General features: G+C 37.5%; 1 long non-coding RNA gene across 1 annotated transcript in view; it reads right to left on the minus strand.

Moving 5' to 3' along the window:
- Positions 1–1,540: 1,540 nt before the first annotated feature.
- LOC127528411 (uncharacterized) overlaps positions 1,541–20,996 on the minus strand; it is a 28,841-nt gene continuing 9,385 nt past the window's right edge. The window contains exon 2 of the long non-coding RNA XR_007935303.1: positions 1,541–2,167. This is a non-coding gene — a long non-coding RNA (uncharacterized LOC127528411). The remainder of the gene's footprint in view (positions 2,168–20,996) is intronic.

Consider the following 20,996-nt stretch of genomic DNA (forward strand, 5'->3'; position numbering starts at 1 on the left):
CTGAAACATAACACATGTTGGCTGTGCCAATGGGTCTTCAGACTTGGAGCTCCTCTAATTAGGTCACCTCCATAATCAATGACACCTTCTTATAGGTGATCATCCCTTTGAAGCTCCAAGCCCAAAAGGAGTGAGATCAATTGCCCTCACTGTGCGGTTTCGCAAGACTGTGGAGGAACAAAATGACAAGACTGTTAGCGGCAGTACCCCCTCTCGGCCTGGGGTGGAATCACATACCTGGGATGAGCTTGGAGGGTTATCTTCAGATGTGCATGTGTAACACTGAATATAATATTAATTTGAGCTTCACTGAAGGTTCTGATGGGTGTGGCAGGTGGCTGGCATCCATGCCCATCCGGGACGCCCCTGCACACTATATTCAGGGGGAGCAGCCCTGGACAGCGCAATACCTCCCCCTGGACACTAGATAGCCACCCCCCTGGGGTGGAGCAGTGCCTCGGGTTCCCACAGGGCTCCCTGGGAATTGGAGTTGGGTGCAGCCCTGTTGGGTCCCGCAGGCACCGCCAGGGGGTGCTATGTTTGGGACTCCTGAGGACGTGGGGGCAGCATATTCGTCACACCCAAAAGTGCAGCTGGAACTCGGTGATCAAGCACCTGCAGCACTTCCGGGTGAACTATAAAAGGAGCCAGCAACCACCACTCAGCGGCCAGAGTCGGGTGGAGGAGGACAAGGTTGCCTGGGAGGAGTGGTGGTGGTGCCAAAGGGGAAAAGAAAGTGCTTTTGTTACTTGTGTGCTTGAGACTGTGTTGTGTCTGTGGGTACGGGGAAGGCGTAGCCCACATATGAAGAAAAATAAAAGTTTCTTTGATTTTACACGTGCCTCCCATGTCCAGTCTGTGTCGGGTCGGGCGCTATATAGCGTCCATCTTACATGAGATAGGTTGCTCAATCACTTATCTCTTCTTCATGCTCCTCCTTTCCATGCTGCTAATCTCATTGCCTTTCCCATTTCTTTTCTTTTTCTCTCATCTTTTAAAGGTGATTCAACCTCTTCTACAATTTGACATTTTTACATTGGTCCATTCTTGTCCAAAATCCACTTAAAACACTCATTTGAATTATAAGCATGTACATGAAGTGTATGGGTGCAATTTGACTGTTAGGCTGGTGGGTCCACACAAACTATAAAACATGATTGCATTATTTTGTATTGTTCATAAGTTAAAGTTACAAAATAAGTAAACCTTGCTTACATTTACACTTTAACACTTTGAAATAATGAAAAAGTACACAAGTACCATTAACAATATTTAAATGATAGTAAACATTGCTGTATTAGTTTTTTTTACCTACTTATTGTGATTGTGTCAAAATGATCACTTGCTTATTTTTTTTTTAATAAGCTGGAAAATGTACTGTATGTATGGCATAACTTTCAGTTGTATTTTGGAACTGGGTTAACTGTTTGAAATTTGGAGCATTTTTTGTTTTTTTATTTACTTAATCAAAGAAACAGATTTCACATTCATTCAGGCATAAGCTGTAGCCATTGAGAAACATACTATACACAGACTAAAAGAAGCTGAGAAATATTTTAATAGAACATTGATGTCAAAAGAATTTAATCTAAATTAAATAAAGCAACAGTAACATAATTAAGCACTAAGTTAAAGAAATAGATCATAACAAGAAGTCATCGCCACTGTGGGCAGATGTCCTATGCTCCAGCAGACAAACTAACATCAATTGAATAAATCTTTTACTTAGAACTCATACCATAGTTAACCAAAGAGCAGCAACAACAACAACAACAACAACATCTATTTATATAGCACATTTTCATACAAAAAGTAGCTCAAAGTGCTTTACATAATGAAGAAAATAAAAATAAAAGACAAAATAAGAAATTAAAATAAGGCAACATTAGTTAACATAGAAAAGGAGTAAGGTCCGATGGCCAGGGTGGACAGAAAAAACAAAAAAAAAACTCCAGAAAGCTGGAGAAAAAAAATAAAATCTGTAGGGGTTCCAGGCCACGAGACCGCCCAGTCCCCTCTGGGCATTCTACCTAACATAAATGAAATAGTCCTCTTTGTAGTTAGGGTTCTCACGGAGTCACTTGATGCTGATGGTCATACAGACTTCTGGCTTTTAATCCATCCATCATTTTTGGAACATCATGGTACTTAGAGTAGATGGTGGTGGCTTCCACCACCAAAAGGACACCGGAAAAGGAAACAGAAGAGAGAGTAGGGGTTAGTACAGATTTTAGAGCCACCATGAATGGTTATTATAATGAACTGGATATACAGAGTATCAGGATTAAATTACAGTGAAGTTATGAGAAGGCCATGTTAAAGTAATGTGTTTTCAGCAGTTTTTTGAAGTGCTCCACTGTATTAGCCTGACGAATTCCTACTGGCAGGCTATTCCAGATTTTAGGTGCATAACAGCAGAAGGCCGCCTCACCACTTCTTTTAAGTTTTGCTCTTGGAATTCTAAGGAGACACTCAGTTGAGGATCTGAGGTTGCGATTGGAAATATAAGATGTCAGACATTCCGATATATAGGATGGGGCGAGATTATTTAAGGCTTTATAAACCATAAGCAGAATTTTAAAGTCAATCCTGAATGACACAGGTAACCAGTGTAGTGACATCAAAACTGGAGAAATGTGCTCGGATTTTCTTTTTCCTGGTAAGGATTCTAGCAGCTGCATTCTGCACTAGTTGCAAATGATTTATGTCTTTTTTGGGTAGTACTGAGAGGAGTGCGTTACAGTAATCTAGTCGACTGAAAACAAACGCATGAACTAATTTCTCAGCATCTTTCAATGATATAAGAGGTCTAACTTTTGCTATGTTTCTTAAGTGAAAAAATGCTGTCCTAGTGATCTGATTAATATGCGATTTAAAATTTAGATTACAGTCAACAGTTACCCCTAAGTTTTTTACCTCCGTTTTGACTTTTAATCCTAATGCTTCCAGTTTATTTCTAATAGCCTCATTGTATCCATTATTGCCAATTACCAAGATTTCAGTTTTCTCTTTATTTAACTTGAGAAAGTTATTATTCATCCATTCTGAAATACAAGTCAGACATTATGTTAGTGAATCAAGAGATTCGGGGTCATCAGGCGCTATTGATAAATACAGCTGTGTGTTATTAGCATAGCTGTGGTAGCTCACGTTGTGCCCTGAGATAATCTGACCTAAATTAAATTTAACTTAAATTCAACCAGACAATAAATGCATTAAATGTTCAGAAACATAGCAGATACTGTAGGCATAATATAAAAATGTATTGATCAAATATTATATTAATTGAATTCCATCATCTCTAATAATTACACACTCCACACCAGAATAGAGCATCACCAAGGCAGACAAAACATGTATGAATGATTTTGCTTGGCACTTCCTTCACAGATAAAACTAGCTCAGGCTCAGTTCCTACCATTTGTAAACTGCATTCTGTCTCCAATCGTCATTAGTGTGGGGGTCTTCTATTATAATAACAGATTAGGAGGCAGAGCAATTTCCAATCTTGTCTTGTATAAAAGTTGCAGGAGTTATTTTATGCACTTTGTAATACCCATAATGTATTGACCTCTGCTGTGTAATGATAAACAAGCTACATTAATCTATGTCTGCACAAGCTCCCACCTAAATTAATGGTAAGTTACCGCCAGCACCTAAAAACTAACCTGGGCAAGAAATTAAATCTTTATTGTTAGAAGGAACCTTTCCATCAAAATAAAATATACATGTTGCTTTCTTTGTAAATTCACAAGTAAATGTATATACATTTTTAACATTATTTTTTTAAACACAGAAGAGTCCTTTTTATCATAAAAAATTGACAGGCCAGATGGGTTCATGGCCTCCTAAGACTTGCCCAGAATAATGGGTCTGCTCTATTTTAAGGATAAGGCAATGAGTAAGAGAGAGTTGCTTAGGTCAGGATGGATTTAATTATAGTATTCTATGATTATTATTTAAATATATACATTGTTATGAGGGAGAAATGTGCTGTATTTGAGATTTATTTTAGTAACATAGTGCATCTGTTAGGGTGGGCCAGGCCTCCCTGTCACCTGTTTAATGCCTATAATTAAGTACTTACATAAACATAATTTACGACTATGTTGCATCTACAGGAAGATAGAAAAAGATAGACACTTGTGACAGTTACAAGTGCAACAGGTGCTTTCTATGACTTTGACATTAGCACATCTCTGTCACTCCATAAAATAGCATCCACACAACCGAACATTTCTTCAGTCCAATCTGAGCAATAACAGCTTTATCAATTGCAACATTTACTTCAAGCATTCTTCTGATGTTTGCCTTTTTTCATGAGCCCCAGCTCTTCACTTCAAGATGATTCTTGGCTTATGTCTGGTTCTTCTGAGATATATTTAGCTGTCCATGACCTCGTAAAGAACTAGGTTAGCTCAGATAATGGACTGGTGTATGGTTTATATGTTTTTATGTAATATTTATTTGAAAATCAGACTAGTTTACTCAACCATACATTTTCTGAATATAAGTCCCACTAGAAGACAAATGAGATTCTGGAACCAACCTGCAATGGGTAAGATGTCACTCCATCACTGAACACAGTCATTGACACATCCATACTCATTCACAGCAATCCAATTAGGTCAACAGTCAACATAAGCTGTCCAATTTGGAATGGAGAAAAAAACAGAGTCTCCTGTAAAAGCCCAAGTGGACAGAGAAGAATGTGTAAGCTCCAGTAAAGACAGAACCTCAACTAAGAACTGAATTTAGGCATCTGAAGCTTCCAAGGGACACTGCTAACCACTGTGCTAATCTATCACCTAAAATATAATTAATTATTACTTGACTTTATTTTCTGAAGTTTTATCTAACTGTTTAACATGTGTGCATATTTCATTTGAGAGTTCCTGATATACTGTGGCAACTTCGAAACACTGACAGCTGCTTGTAAAGGACAAGTATTGAGTGTGGGTGTGCAGACAGGTGTTACTGCTGTTACTGAATATTGCATGTCTTTAACTACTTGAAATCAAGTAAATTTCCCTTTATATACTTTCGAAGATATTTTTCTATTGTTTATTTCTTTCAATTTCCTCTTAATCATTACTCTGATTAAGAGTGAAGCTAAACATTGAAAACCTAAGAATATTTAGCATTTCACTTTAGTTTTTGTACACAAGACTAGATGTACTCCTTCCAGTGTTCTACTGTATTTTTTTAATCAAACAATTGATTTCATAATAGCAATAGATGAATTGAACTTTCTTAGCAGGGTGGCTGAACTCTCCCTTGGAGATAGAGTAGAGAAGCACAGATATCCAGGAAAGGCTCAGAGTAGAGCTGCTGACCCGCCATATTGGGAGGAGCCAATTGAGGTTGTTTAAGCATCTGATAATGGATGCTTCCCGGCAGAGGTTTTACAGGCATGACCAGGTGAGAGGAAACCCCAGGGAAGAACCAGGGCCCGCTGGGAGGATTATATCTCTTAGATGTTCTGGGAACGCCTTGGGATCCCACAGTATGAGTTAGCAAGTGCAGCTGGGAAAAGAGACATATGGGCCTCACTGCTAAGAGTGTAGGCCCTGCAACCCATTCTCAGATAAGTAATAGAAAATGAATTAATAAATTACTAATAGCAGTGTAATACATGCAGTATGTTAAAAATAAAATAAAGTTGTATCTTGTTTTAATGAAGCAATAAGCATTATGTCTAGTGAGCAGAAGTCAGTTAATTACAATTAGTTTTCTAATTGGTGTTCATTTTTTGACAGAAGGCTATTCGTGTTGTGTTTTTGCATAGCTTAATCAAAGTTCTTCACTGTGTGACTTGAAACATGATTTCTGATGTTAATTAGATTAATTATCAGTTTCTTTTTGAGTTTATAAGGTAGATGATCAGAGAAGCATCTTACACTTACATTATGCTGATTTCTATATGCTTCACACTACCCATTATGTGGTAATGAAAATGACATCCAACTAATTATCTGTTCCACCCACTCCAACTTGTAGATGACACTCTGAGAAAATGAAATGTTGAAACTGATTTTTTTTCTACTGAACTAACTTTAAAAACTGTAATGTGAAGCTGAGAATGTCACAAAATAAATAGCTCTGAAGAGGCAGTCATTTATTTATGGAGATCTACTTTTGTTTCAGTCGGTACTGTGGGATATCTACTGCATTAAAGTTACTGTAGTATGGATTTTTCTTTTTTTTTTAGCAACAATGGAATCTATTCTTTCTGTTCTTTCCTGGCAATCACTCGGCAATATGGGAAAACACAAAAACCAATGAAACTTCCTAAATTGCAAGATTGCCAGAGCCTGTCAAGGAGCAGTGAGTACAAAGCTGGAACCAACTATCTGGTGTTAATCTGTACAACGCTAGCACTCATCAAAGCAATTAACCCACTTTGAAATTTCATAAGGACAGTAGTTTTGAAGTATAAACATTTACTAAGAGCAGCACTCAGGTATATTAAAACAATTACATTTAGAAAATTTGATAAAATTTTAGAAGTAAAACTGGAACTGAAACATATAGTAAAATCTTGTCTAAATGTATTTCATTGTTTGACACCCTCTGTACTTTCTGGTTATTGTCGTTCTTTTTTGTCTACTTTTGTTATATTTTAATGCTTTCCTGGAGGTGTAATCGATTGCTAGGTATTTTCTTTTTCACTTTCTGCACTCGTCTGATGTATGAATCCTGTCTTCTCATGCTAGTACTTTTGTACTCTCTTTTCCTTGGCTGCTGCCCTACTATTTTTGCCCTGTTTTGCCTAGTAATTAAAAATCATTAATAAGACGTGCTAGTCCTTAAGAAAAACTTCAACATTCACTAATTCCAATTAAAAGTGTTAATTAGCATAATCAGTTATTAACAAGTAAAACTAACAGAACTGTGAATTGGAGAATATTGTAGTGGGAAAACTTTTTTGGCTGTCACTGTCAATAATGGCTTATCGTCATTTTCTTTTTTGGTCCAAGAAGGAATTAGTAGTTTGCAGTCTTTTAAATGAGTTTCAGAATGTTGTCCAGGTTCTTTACTGTTTAAATAATATTGACAATTGCTGTGATCATTTTAGTTTCTATATTCTTAGTAGAATTATTGTACCACAGAACAAATTCCAGTATTGAGTTTTCAGTGGATTTCTATGTTATGGACATCACTGAACATGATTTGACCATTTCTGGCAAGTTGTCCTTCAGTCTTTGTTTATGTGTCTATCTGTCTGTGGCATACATATCCTATGAACAGATTAAATAATAAGAATGACATTTGGCACTCCTCTTATAACCTTGAAACAGAAACACTGGTTCCATAATAATTTTGAACAAAATCAGTTCATGGGAATTTACAATTTACTTAATGTTGTTCTTGAGTCTTTTCATAGAAACTTAAAATGACCTTTTCTTATATATAAATGTCTACGTGTTGAAGTGTGTGTGCCTGTCCAGCACAGAAGTGAGAGGTGGAGTCGGGGTAAGGGCTCCACCTCTGAGGATACACAAGTGAGGTCAGCACGTTGGCAAAAAAAAACCTCCGAACAAAGTCACTCACTTAGCCGCTAATACAGAAATGAGGCGAGGGCATCGGTAAAACGGTATCCTTTTAATTTTCCTCTCACCGCTAATACTCAAGTGAATGGAGCACTTTGGCAAATTGAAACCTAGGAAGAAAGACAAAGTTGCTTAGTCGATTAATACTCAAGCGATGTGAGCACGTCAGCAAAACAAAACTTCCTAGAAGAGAGATGCTCTACATTTCAATTTTTTTTCTGACGATTTCAATAGTTTCTAGGACCTCATGCTTTTTACAGCACAGGCTTACACAGCTAATATATATTATATAATTGAGGAGTGTTATGTTGGATGGACTGGCATCCTGATCAGCATGGAGAAAAGTTCTTTGCCAGGGTGGGAGGCCGTAATGAAAGGACAGAAGGTGGCTGCTCATGGGAGTTATGTTTTCCACCCTGTGCACATGATGCCAGCATCCCACTGGTGGTACTTCCATATGGATATCTGCAGGGAAGGCTGGGAATTTTAGTCCCCTGGAACAACCCTGTTGGAATACTGCCTGGGGAGCTACGGGGGATCATTAAACCCTCTCTGAAGGGCTACTGTCTGACCCCTAAGTGTTTCCAGTATGTGCAATACTGTGGCACCGAAAATACTCACAGATACGGCATAAAAGAAGTGTGAAGTGTAGAAGGAAGCCACAGGATTTTGTAGTATACTGTTGTGGAAAGGATTTGGAAGTATTTTAAAATAAAATATATCATCTGTTTTTCAACCCAGGACTGAGTTGTGTAGTTGTGTCTGGAGGTTTGGGATGCTGCTACATAATTTACATTAAATAGGTTGGAAAATGAAGGATATACAAATTTCATTTTTAGATGTGTTCAGTTTTTGTCATCATTTTTCCTTTACAAAAACAGAAAACAACAGACAACATAAAAAATAGTTGAGGTACAAAAGTAACTGCATTTAAATGTCATAGGCAGTTGGGAAACAGATATCTGTTGAAATTTTAGAGTCAGGCAGTACCAGTGTGCCTTCCTCCTGGGTCATCTAAAGACTGATGTGACATTGAGGATGTGGTGGACTTTTATCTTTATGGGAATGAACAATGCAAGGTCAGTGTTCTTCTTCCAGGTCCTGGTCTTTCTGGCTGTGGACAGTAAGTGAAAAAAGCATGAGTGGTGGAATCCCTTGTCTATAAACCTTCACCTTTAGTCTACTGCCCTTTAAGAGCATGATTTCATTCACTTCCATCATTTAAGCACTGATGTTGTTATTTAGTAATATGGTCCTTGTTGATGTTCTGCATGTAAGTGTAATTAAAACTGAATAATACCCTTTTTTGAATTGTGATATAGGTCTTTTAATTTATTCTGTATTCACTTTATGATTTTTTAGATCTTGGGCTACATTTAAAGATAGATAAAGTCAATGTGAAGAGTACAGTAATACTTGTTCAATTATCTTCTATTTCTTAAGAAATGTATTCAACTGGGATTGATCCAGAGGTCCACCAGGTGCCACCCTGTCAAGAACTAGAAAGGAGCCGAGCAGAAAGAAGAAGCAATTCCATTTTTTACCCCCTTTACCTGAAGCAGCATGGATAAATGTTTCTATTGCCTCTGCTCCTTTGTATGTTTGTACGCCTCATGCCTCTTGGCCTGATATTTTTTTTTGTATTTGTTGTGCTCCATTGTTCTATTGTGTTCTTTAGCCCTCTTGCCTATGCATAATCTCAGCAGTCTAGTTAGTCATTCCATTTCCCACAGCCATTTCTTGAATTAATAATTGATTTTTTTAAAGATGAAATGAGAAATTGCTTATATCACATTATCGGGACCTTTATATGTGCTCAAGGCCACAATCAAGGGATAAGGAGTGGGATTTTCCTTACCCTTACATCCTCTCTTTTTTACTTTTTGCATGTACCTTTCCCAGTCTTTGCTCAACCTTAATTATCAAATCACTTTGCCTCTATGGGATTCATTTTGAACAAGGCCAAAGCTGGCAACATATATGTGACCACTTTCTGTCATGATATGGTAGTAACTATAACAAAGGTCAAAGTTTTTAATTGGCCTTAAAAATAAAATGCAAAACAATCATTCTAGTTAAAGATTTATGCGTATAGCAGTCAAATTATTTAGCAAATGTGACATATGCCTGCATGGCCAAATCATTTTAAGAGAAACTTTTGTCTTCCCCCTGTTTTGAAATTCAGATACACTACTCATACTCCTGAACACTTCATCTTAAACATTTTTCAGTGTTATAGGTCATTTCACACCCATTGCACCATCATCATTCACAATCTAAGCACACTTCTTGCCTTTCCCACAGCATGAAAACTGCAAGCTTCTTTCTGGTTTCATGAAAGGCAGACATCAGTGAGTCCTGTTGCATTTTCATTTGTTCTTTAATTTTTTTTTTTATCTTCAATAAGAAGTATTTTTAATCAATTCTTCATATGAGTGCTCTTCAATAAAAGCAATTAGATGCATATAAAATGTGGCTTTAGGTGCATTTATTCCTATAGATTTCTGTGACACCTTCTTCTGGATTATTGTTAGAGTCTCTGTTTATTTGACTATTAAAAGCTGCAGATGTACACATAAAGACAGGATGACATGTCAGTTTATTGATCCTGGATGGCTCAGTTCTGTTATACTGCTTCCAGCTGACAGACATCCCCATTCAGTGTTGGTTCCTGTGGCTGGGATATTTTCAGCTGACTTTCCCCTTTAAATTAATATTATTGTTATTTATTTAGCAGTTATCTTTGCCCATGTGACTTACAAAGCCACATTATTATCTATCTTATTAAACGACAGTTTAATTTATGCACAGCGGACGCACCGAAGCACATGCGCACTGCACCGCAGCACCCCAGAGTCAAACGCAGCGGCTTCCCAGAGTCAGTAGGTGGCACCCAAACAACACAACCTGTAAACTAAACTTGCTCTAATCCACTGTGCCAGCAGTCTGTGTAGCATGTTTGAATCACATAACGGTAATTCAGTAACAGAGAAACAAAAACGAGACGGCATGGATAAAAACAATAAACGGAGGCTCCTACAACGCGCTTTACAAACACCAGAAGCAAAGAAGTCACGGCTCCAAAACGAAACACCTCAAGTAACGGAAATATAAAAATGAGCCCGTATGGATAAAAACAATGAACGAAGGCGCCTACAACGCGCCTGTGAAACAGCAGATGCAAAGGACTCACGGCTCCAAGAACAAAGAGCTCAACGATTACAAATACAAAACCGAGCCCGTAGGGATGAAAACAATGAACGAAGGCGCCTACAATGCGCTTCTGAAACACTACATGCAATAGAGGCACGGATCCAAAAAGAAACTGCAGAAGGGCTACAAAGTCGTTTAAAAGGTTTAAGACGTTCAGTATTCCAACAAAGAAACAGCCAAAGACAGGAACGACGGACAGACGCTGAACAATTCCGTCAGTTAGCTGAGAACGCATTCTATAATGAGTCCACTGTTCATGAAAATTCATTGGGATTAACGAGTGTCATTTGCAGTCATTGTCATTCACTTAACTTCCTTGAAGAAAAAACTGGCAGTACAACTGATGAGTTTACACGTTGTTGTCAAAAAGGTCAAGTTAAGCTGCCTCCTTTGGATGAATATCCTGAATATTTACGGAAGCTTTTGACTAACAATGAACCCGAAAGTAAAAGCTTTATGGAATGCATTAGATCCTACAATAGTTCATTTGCTTTTGCATCTACCGGGGTAAATATCAAGCCACCACCTGGGAATGGCCCATACTGCTTTTGCGTGTGTGGACAAATATTGCATTGGACTGGAACAGTGCACCCTGAGCCAAATCACCACCGCAAATTTGCCCAGATGTACGTGTTAGATCTAGATGACGCAGTTTATCAACGAATGAACCGTCCTGAAAACAAGCAATACACAGAGCTGATAATGAGAAACCACATACTTTAGATAAAAACAATAAGGAGTCATGGCTCCAAAACGAAAGAGCTCAACTATTAGTAATACAAAAATGAGCCCGTATGGCTACAACCGGTAAACTAAACCTGAGGTACAGCGTGCACACCAGGTTGTACAGTATATATGCACAGATGCCAGAGGCAACAGGCAAGTCGTTCACACTACCACCGCTGCCAAATGCGAGACTGCATGGATAAAAACAATACACGAAGGCGCTTACAATGCACTTCTGAAACACGCCTCATGACTAGCAGAATCGAACGTCAACGTCGCCGCCATACTGTGAGTGGCACTATGGACGCACCCACCCTCCATGACATGTCATCCCTACAAATATCGGAGGGAACAGAAAGTGATTGCCATTCTTGGATTTGCGATTCTTTCGAGAATCGCGGGGTTGCTGGTACATACAAGAATGAAGGGTTCGAGCATCAAAGCAACAGAGAAAAGGTGGTTTAAGCCGGTTCTGTTGGATAGATGTATGCAACTGCCTTATTTCTTTAAACATCTTTTTGATTTATAGCATGAGTCAGAGCTCTTGAGGCAAGCACCACAAGTGTCTCATAAAAGACACACCTAAAAGGGCAACCAGAAGTCACCAGGAGTTCACTCAACCTAGTAAGGTCACCGCAAGCACTTTGAAATCCACCTCTTCTGGTCATGTGACTGTGGCTTGTAATGGCGGGGGGTGGGAAGAAAGGATCTAGCATTTTAACACCACACCACTACAAGGGATGGGACTCTATTTGTATTGTATGCTGGCCATATGCATCATACCCAAGTATCAAGAGAGACTCCATTATTGATAAATACTGTTGAGCTGCTTGTTTGAAATAATAGCTGAAGGTTAGAAGTAGGTTATACAAAGATCAGTTCAGTTGAGTGGGGAAACCAGGATGCTATTTTACTTTGCTGTAAACCTTTATTCTTTGTATTTTGATTAGATTAGACTTTATTAAAGGCATCTCACATGGCTAGACTAGAAACACCATTTAAAAGAGTGTGTTTTGGTTGGGTGTGCACATTCATCAAACTAGTTTTACCAAGTTTTCATTTTTACATCATCATTTTCAATAAAATTGTTTTTATTGCTATGCATTACACTGAATATTGGATGCCATTTTTCTTTTTCTTGTTTTTTCATAAAAAAGGGAACCATTTCACATTTGCCATTGCAGTTATGGCAGTGTTAATAACAGTAAAAGTGTTGTCATATGTATGTCTGATCTCACACTGCCATTAATGTACCAGCTGCAGCTTTATTCCTTCACTTTCCCCTACTTCATTCAGTTTGGTTTGTCCTTCTACATAATTTGTTTAACCATTTGTCCTTTACTTCTCATCTCATAATGCCCATTACAGATAAACTTTTCTGCAAAGCTTTTTGAACTGCAAGAAGACTATCCTGATGTTTGCTTCATCAGAGGTTTTACGTCATTTAGAGGCTTATCATGCCTTACCTTTACTTGTTTTATTGGTAGCAGGTTTAACGTTACTTCCTTTATATCTTGTAATATATAATCTGGTACTCATTGTGACATTCTATCGAGGACTAGCCCAGTTTTTTCTCCATCATTTATAGGTTGTATTTTAACAGTAAGCTTCCAGTGGAATGCTTTGCACTTTTTCACAAGATGAAATTTATCTTCCATCACTGCATCATTCTTTGCCTCTTCATACATTTCCAAACTGATGTTTGCACTCTGAACTCTATCTATCTTGGCTCCATTTTACTTATGACCATTTTGTACAATTGCAGCAATCCTCAGATTATTCTTGATGTCAGATTGGCTCTTCTCAGAAGTTAATAACTCAGATTCCTCAAATTTTGCTTAAGGTTTTCTCATTTGAGTGAGAGCTTTCATGTTTTATTTATGAACATTGCTACTATAGGCTTGATATCTTTACCTTTAGCCTTCCTTCTTTGGGTGGCTATGAGTTAGGGGGGTTTATCTATAAGCAAATCGTCCTACATTTTTGTAATGTCTGTCTGTTACTATCGGGAATGGCTTCATATTAAAGTCTAGAAAATGGATGGGTAAGTGTAGTAGATATATTTTTACATTTCTAATTAAGTAACCATGAATGTATTACATTTACTCCCATAGTAAACATGGATTTATTTACATCCAGGGAATTGGGACTACACTTCAGGGAGGAAATGCCTCACTATCTAACTTTTCAAAAGAACTTTACCCCATTTTAATGACTCTGGGACTTGACAGCTTTTTTGCTATAAGTTTTCTGTTAAAATTATAAAAAAGAAAAATGAAGAAGTTACTAAGAATTTCTCACTGTAGACACATAACAATATTATACTGTAGCTTACCTTGTATGACTATCTAATGTCTGTCTAATGGTAGTTTGCTTTGCTATCCATCCAGCATTAATTTACGTGTGAATTGTGTTATACCTAATTGTCTTTTATTCATCTCATTTGCAGATGTTAAAACCCTGCCTCATCACAAAAGTAAAAGGCATTTTACACGTTAATATAGATCTTCACTGATGATTTCATTACTGATATCTGAAACAGTGTAACAGCTATCTAATCCATTGAAATGCATGCTAATATAATATATGTAATTAATTAAATGAAAGTTAATTCTCATTTATTTTAGCTTATATGTATGTAGCAATAAATGTGAAGGCCTCAGAAAAGTTTTATTTGTCTGCTTTGTTCTTTATTTTTTTCTTTCTTCAATAATATTATATGAACTGTATCTGTCAAAATATAATACTTTTTAATATACCATATGTGGCGTGCAACTGGGGTCCTTGCCCTGCTGGTACGCCTTCACATTAGAAAGACCAGAGGAAGAAGCATGGTCACAGCATTACCTCCCCTGGAGCGCTAGGTGGCAGCCCCCCTGGGTTTCAGTGGGGCCACGGTCTACTGTAGGGCTCCATGGGAGTTGGAGTTTGATACAGTCCTATTGGGATTCGTGGGCACCGCCAGGGGGTGCTGCAGCTGCTGCTGAGCCCTTCTTGACAGCTCTTCCGCCTCACCCAGAAGTGCTGTCGGAAATGCATCAACAAGCACCTGGAGCACTTCTGGGTGCCTTATAAAGTGGCTAGCAGACACTACTCCAGGAACCAGAGTTGGGAGGAAGGAGGACAAAGCTTACAAGGGAAGAGTGAAGGCAGAAGGTCTTTGAATTGGAAAAGGAAGGAAAGAAGGAAGCAAGCAAGGACTGTGACTGTGCTTGGGGAACTGAGTTGTATTTGTGGGAAATCGGGGAAGGCGTTTCCCACGAAAGAAAGGAAAAATAAAATGTGTTGTAAATGGTGTCTCTACCTGTCTGTGTCATGTTAAGGTGGCTATATGCGTCCTTAGGCTTCACACGTATACTGTATTTGACAACTTCATAGCTAAAAAGCAATTCAAAATCTAAAGGATATGGGCCATTATGAAGATTTATGGATCTCTTCTTATTCTGATTGTCACTACCTATGTAATTCTATTATAATGTATATGCAAAAATACAGATGTGTGCCCTGCACCTTCCATTCAACAGTAGCACATCCTGGCTATAATGAGGTTCCTTCTTCTGCACTAATCGTCCATGAACTGAAAGCTCTGAAAGTATCAGCTAGGAAAGAGAGGCACAGTGTGCACTGGATAGATAAGGAGAATTTTGAGAGAACCATTTCCAGTGATCATTTTGAGCAGCATGCCCACATCGAATAAAATAACAAATTAGAAGAATTTGACTGATACCTCTGTGACTGCCTTGTAAAGTGTTTTATGTGTTTTACTAAAACTTTACAGATTGATCTCTCTGTGTAAGTTAGGAGTGCAATTCAGTTTCTGCCAAGTCAAAGAATACATCTCATCTCTAAACTTTTAAGTGCACAAACACTTTATTACATTTTATTGTAATAAAAAGTTTATTGAAGTATTTTATATCCACCCTTCACTGATGTACAATTGCATCAGAAATGGTTTATGAAACAAAACAAAATCTAGAAGCCAAATCATTCTTCACATTTAAACTTGAAATGGGTAATTACTGTTTATGTGATTTCAAGTCTGTATTATGACACTACTGGTAGTATTTTGATTTTACTGCTATATATGAAAACAATAAATAAATCAAAATATTGTACTTTAGCATAGTTATCAGTTCCTTTCATTTCTATAGCACCTATCATTGCTTGAGTCTAGTATATAATGATGCAGTCATTTTGTTTAAATAAACTGAACTTAAACTTTAACATTCTGCATTCCATAACTACATGCAAAAAAGACAGCAACAACAAACATTTAACGCAAAAATGCTAGTGGTAAAAAGTCCAAAACATAAAAGAACAGTAAAACAAAAAAATAAGATCCCTAAGAATGAGTACAGGCAAGCACGCATATATTTAGTTTAGTATTAGTGTTTATGTTTAGTATTTCTTAAATACTAAACATGATAAAGAAAATAATTTATTTTATGGGTATTTTAATTGCCACATCTTAGCAATAGAAGACTCTACTGACTTAAAACAGACCTACTTTATGGAGAATGAACAATAACAACAGCACAGATCATCAAACACATAGGAATGACTGAAGGAACACCATAAGCTGAGTTCATTACTCCTCATTTAAATGTCAATTCACTGTAAAGATCTTGGCTTCCAGACCTGGCACAAGTCTGCCTGCCAGGGAACAAAAATTGTAGTGACCCTTGTTAAATGCCTTTGACACCCTGTAGTTGGAACATATTGACATTGCTCCTGGTAAAATGTAAAAGTCCTTAAACCTAACCAGACGACTGAAGCAGTTATCTGTTTAAGCAAGCATATGGACTTTTACCCAACAATCAGGGTTAAACACCCCTCTACAATGGTGCATTCTACAAAGATACCAGAAACGTAACATTTATGACTACTTATAGTTTTTATAGTAAGGTTTAGGGGCTTCATGCTGCACAGATAACACAGAAAGGCACATCTTTCAACTTTTATTTCAGGCTTGGACAAGAACTGCACAATCATCAGAGTAACTTAAAAGCTTAAACGTTAGCTTTGTAATTCTACTGGAACAAGGACACTTTGTTGACATATAGTCTCATTCATTAAAATTCAAAGAAAGTCATTGCCAGAACTATTTTTATGTATGTAGCAGGATGCAAAAGCCATGTTTGTTCTATACAACACAAACCCAGACAGGGAAGATTTATTTCCCAAGAAAAATGGAGACTTATGAAGACTTACTTCAATGCAAGAGATAGGGCTTCATGTACCCTTCATGGAGCTTTTCAAACCATCACAATAAATTGTGTGTGCTACAGAAACTACGTGACACAGCAAAACTGTGTAAAATGAACAAAATAACACAGTCACATGAGGAAAGATGACTGGTGATCTTCCTTGAAGTCATTTGTTTCTCAAATTACACACTCTGTTGTCTCTTATGAATCTGGGCATTCCCTTTTTTCCTGTTCTGGTTGGATCCAGTTTGCTCTCTTCTCTTAATAACGTAATATACACATTTGGATGGTAACAATTTAACAGTCTCTCACATGGAATAACTGCCATTCTGCAAAAAGCAAATGTCTTCAAGTTGGCCATTTTTTAACTGCTAATGCAATTACAAAGGTTTCCCTAGTAAGTAATTAATTTGCATTTAAAAGGACTAATTAAGAATAAGTTAATGGAGTTTACCATTAGGACACTGAAGGAATGACTACTAAAACAGGGCATTGTAGTGAAATGTGAATAATAAATTAAAATTCAGTCATTTATGCATTAATACTTCATTAGAAGCATTAGTAATATCTCTCTATTAAAAAAAAAAATCTTGGGACGAGACGAGACTTTTTTTCCTGCGATGAGATGTGAAGAGAGATCTTTTGAAGACAGACAGAGAGACACTTTCATGTCCCGCAAGAAGGTCAAGTCACGTCATACTTACAACCTTTGGAAGCAAGTCCCGTCATCTAACTTCTCAGTTGTTGGAATGCTTTTGGCAGACACACTTCCTGTGCTCTCATCTGTTAAAAATTCGGGGCCAGAAAAAGACAAAGTAGAACGTTGTAAAGAATTCAAAAACGTTGGCGTGATACACATGCAGAGCTGGTTAGAGATAATGGAAGTGGGAAAATTCTAAAGTCTAAAAAAATGATAGTAAAGTTCGCATTAGTGCAAAAAACAGAAAATATTACTCGGTGAAATAACAGAACAGCGAAAAGAGATTGAATAGTGTTTGAGGATGTCTGGGGGACAAGGCAGTGAGACAAAAGGACAGCTGCTGTGCAGGCTTTTAAACGTTTGAAGCACAGCACAAAATGCAGATCACGCGGCACAGGTGCAGCAGCAAGCCAGCAGCTGATTGAGCAAAGAGGAGGTAAAAAAAACCCCGTGTTTGTGTCCCATTGTATCACTATTTAAGAGGGGTTTCGGAGGGGCAACCGCGTCTCCTTGAGGTGTGTTCAGCCCCCCTTTTCACAACGGTGCATAGCGCTGGCAGGTAAGGGGTTGGTGAGCGAAGCGAGCGGGGGGCAAAGCCCCCTAGTTTTCTAAAATTTGAAAATTTCTCGGTGTGTTCAGCCTTTTGACTGGTAGTGTACATGCAGCATTCAGCAAATCATTTTGTGGAACTGATTACACAGTTTCCATTATAGTATATTTATGAGATGATTAATGAATATAATGCTAATGGCATTGATATGAAATAGAGGTATATTTTTAAATTCTCAGGTAAGTAATTGTGTAGCAGCATCCTGGTCATGTGAACTAACAGAGTACAGTATGGGACAGAAAGAGATTTCTTAAGGGTCATTCGTAAAATGTAGTTTAAATTGCAGAAAACAGAAGACAGCAATTAAAAATGTAAAGAAAATCAAAAGATGCTGTTATACTTCCAGACAATGAAATAATGTAAAATAAATTCACATCCTAATATATAGGAAAAGGATAGACATAATGAAAAAATAGTGCTAATATCTTACTCTTTTTGAAATAATGTTGGGCAATTTTTTTAGGAGGAAATCATTTTAAAGTAAAATAGGTACCAGCCTCCCATGATCCTTCTCAGGATTAATTAGGCTTAAGAAAATGGAATGGTACAGTATATGTATATACTTTAACGTGTGTGTGTGTGTGTATTCAGACCCCATCACTTTCTGCACACTTTATTGTGTTGCAGATTTAATTTTATTGTATAAATTTGCTGTTGTTGCCCATTAATTTACAGTCAGTATCCTATTATGACAACATATGTTCAGAATGGTGTCCAAATTTCTTAAAATTTAAAAACTAAACACTCTCGTTCATATAAATATTCAGACCCTTACTTCCTTACTTTGTAGAAGCCCCTTTGGCAGCAATTACAGCTTTCAGTCTTCTTGGGTAAGTCTCTACATACTTTGCACAGTTAGATTTGGACAGTTTATCCCATTCCTCCTGGCAGATGCTCTCAAGCTTCATTAGACTGCTATCTTCAGGTTTCTCCACATGTGTTTAACTCTGGGCTTATATATCTGCTACCTGGTCAGGATACTGAAGATTATAAGGTTTCAAGGTTGGAGCTCTAGGTTCATTAATGAACCATTCCTTCATGATAGCGTATTGTGGATAGTAGCCTTTGTTTGCTGCGGTATTACAAACTCCTACAGCAGGGCTGTCAAACTCAGATCCTGGAGGGCCATAGAGGCTGCAGGTTTTCACTCCAGCCACTTTCTTAATTAGTCACCAATTACTGCTGCTAATGAAACAGACTTGCTGCCCTAATTTGAATTAATTTATTTTCTTAGATTCAGAAAACCCAATTATATACTTTTCCTTTACCAGCAACCCAATAATAATAGGATACAAAACAAACCAGTAGATAATCAGCTAACTTGAACTCATCTGCATTAATGTGCCCATCATACAGTAACTGATTCAATAAAACATTTGAAAAGAAAAAAGTGAAGATTTGAGAAATATTGATCTGTTCCAATCCACAAAATATGTTATGGTGATCTTGCAAAAAACAAAATTAGCAGTTTTGGAAAGCTCTGGTGTGGTAGAATGAGAGCAGTAACAAGCCACATAATTAAGTAACATGTTTCATTAACAGTAAGAACTGGATTCTAATTTGGAAACTGGACAGAAAATGGTGGCCTACAAGGAAAGAAGTATGAGACTAACCTGTATCTGTTGTATTTCATTATTCTTTAAGATTTCTCAGTTTAATTTCCAGGAGGCGGTTAAGAAATCTAAACATGACTACTTCTCTGATTTGGTATCCTCTCATTCTAAGCAACCCTGGGTCATATTTAATGCAATTAATGAGGCTATTTATCCTTATTCAGAGATGGAATTAAATAGTACTGTTCATTCCTGTGAGCAGTTTCTTTCATTCTTTGTCAGTAAAATCAGTATTATCCACTCCGGCATTGTTCCAACTGGTTATTTACTTCCTGTCGTTAATCATGGCATTGTTTTGGACTCCTTGATGTTATTTCACTTTCACAGCTAAAATGTACCATTGACATACTTAGACCTACTTTTTGTCCTCTTGATGTTATTCTACTACAACTCTTACTGGAAGCTTTTGATGTCATGAGTCCAATATTGTTGGTTATTATAAATGGGTGTATTAGTGAGGGAGTTGTGCCCTCTTTTTTTAAACGTGCGGTGGTGCAACCTTGTCTTAAAAAATCTGAGTTAGTTCCTGCAGTGTTAGCTAATTTTCACATTTGGCTAACATATTAGAAAGAATTATTTATAATCAATTAGTTGATCATCTTAACTCCAATAATTTATTTGAGATCTGCTGGTTTTAGGCATTATCATGGTGTTGAGATGGTCCTCCTGAAAGTATTTAATGACATCTCTTTTATCACTGACTGAGGTGGGGCGGCAGTCATTGTCCTTCTAGACCTGTCTGCAGCTTTTAACACTATTGACCATGAGATGTTGCTTTTGCAGCTCGGGCATCTGGTGGGGCTCAAACGGGCTGCTCCTGACTGGTTCAGGTGATAGCTAACTGACAAACACATTTCAGTAAATTTCAATTCCTCTTTTTTGTCTCTAGCCCCTGTTATATGTGGTGTTTCTCAGAGACCCATTTTGGGTCCTATTCTATTTCTATATATCTTCATCCTATTGGAGCTATTTTAGGAAGTTTAATATTTCTTTTCACTGATATTCTGATGACACACAGGTTTATATTCCTGTGTGCAACCTTGCAATGAATCAGCTGCGCACTTGTCTTGTAGAATTTAGATCCTGGATGGCTGACAATTTTCTCGATCTTCATCAAAATAAAATAGAAGTGCTGATAGCTGGTCGTGCAGCCAAAGCTCAGATTGGCTGAGTTTTGCAAACCTCAGCTTTGTAATCTTGGGGTTATTTTTCACAGTAACCTCTCTTTTGAGAAACAGATTAATTCTGTGTTCAAGAGTTGCTTTTTCCAGCTTCATCTTTTAGCCAAGGTTAAGCCTTTTCTAGTTCCTAGAGATCCTAAGAAAAGCAACTTTTCACTGGCTGCCTGTTAGTTCAGAATTGACTTTAAAATCT

The sequence above is a fragment of the Erpetoichthys calabaricus genome, chromosome 6 (genome assembly GCF_900747795.2).
Source record: "Erpetoichthys calabaricus chromosome 6, fErpCal1.3, whole genome shotgun sequence".
In the NCBI taxonomy this organism is placed as follows: domain Eukaryota; kingdom Metazoa; phylum Chordata; class Cladistia; order Polypteriformes; family Polypteridae; genus Erpetoichthys; species Erpetoichthys calabaricus.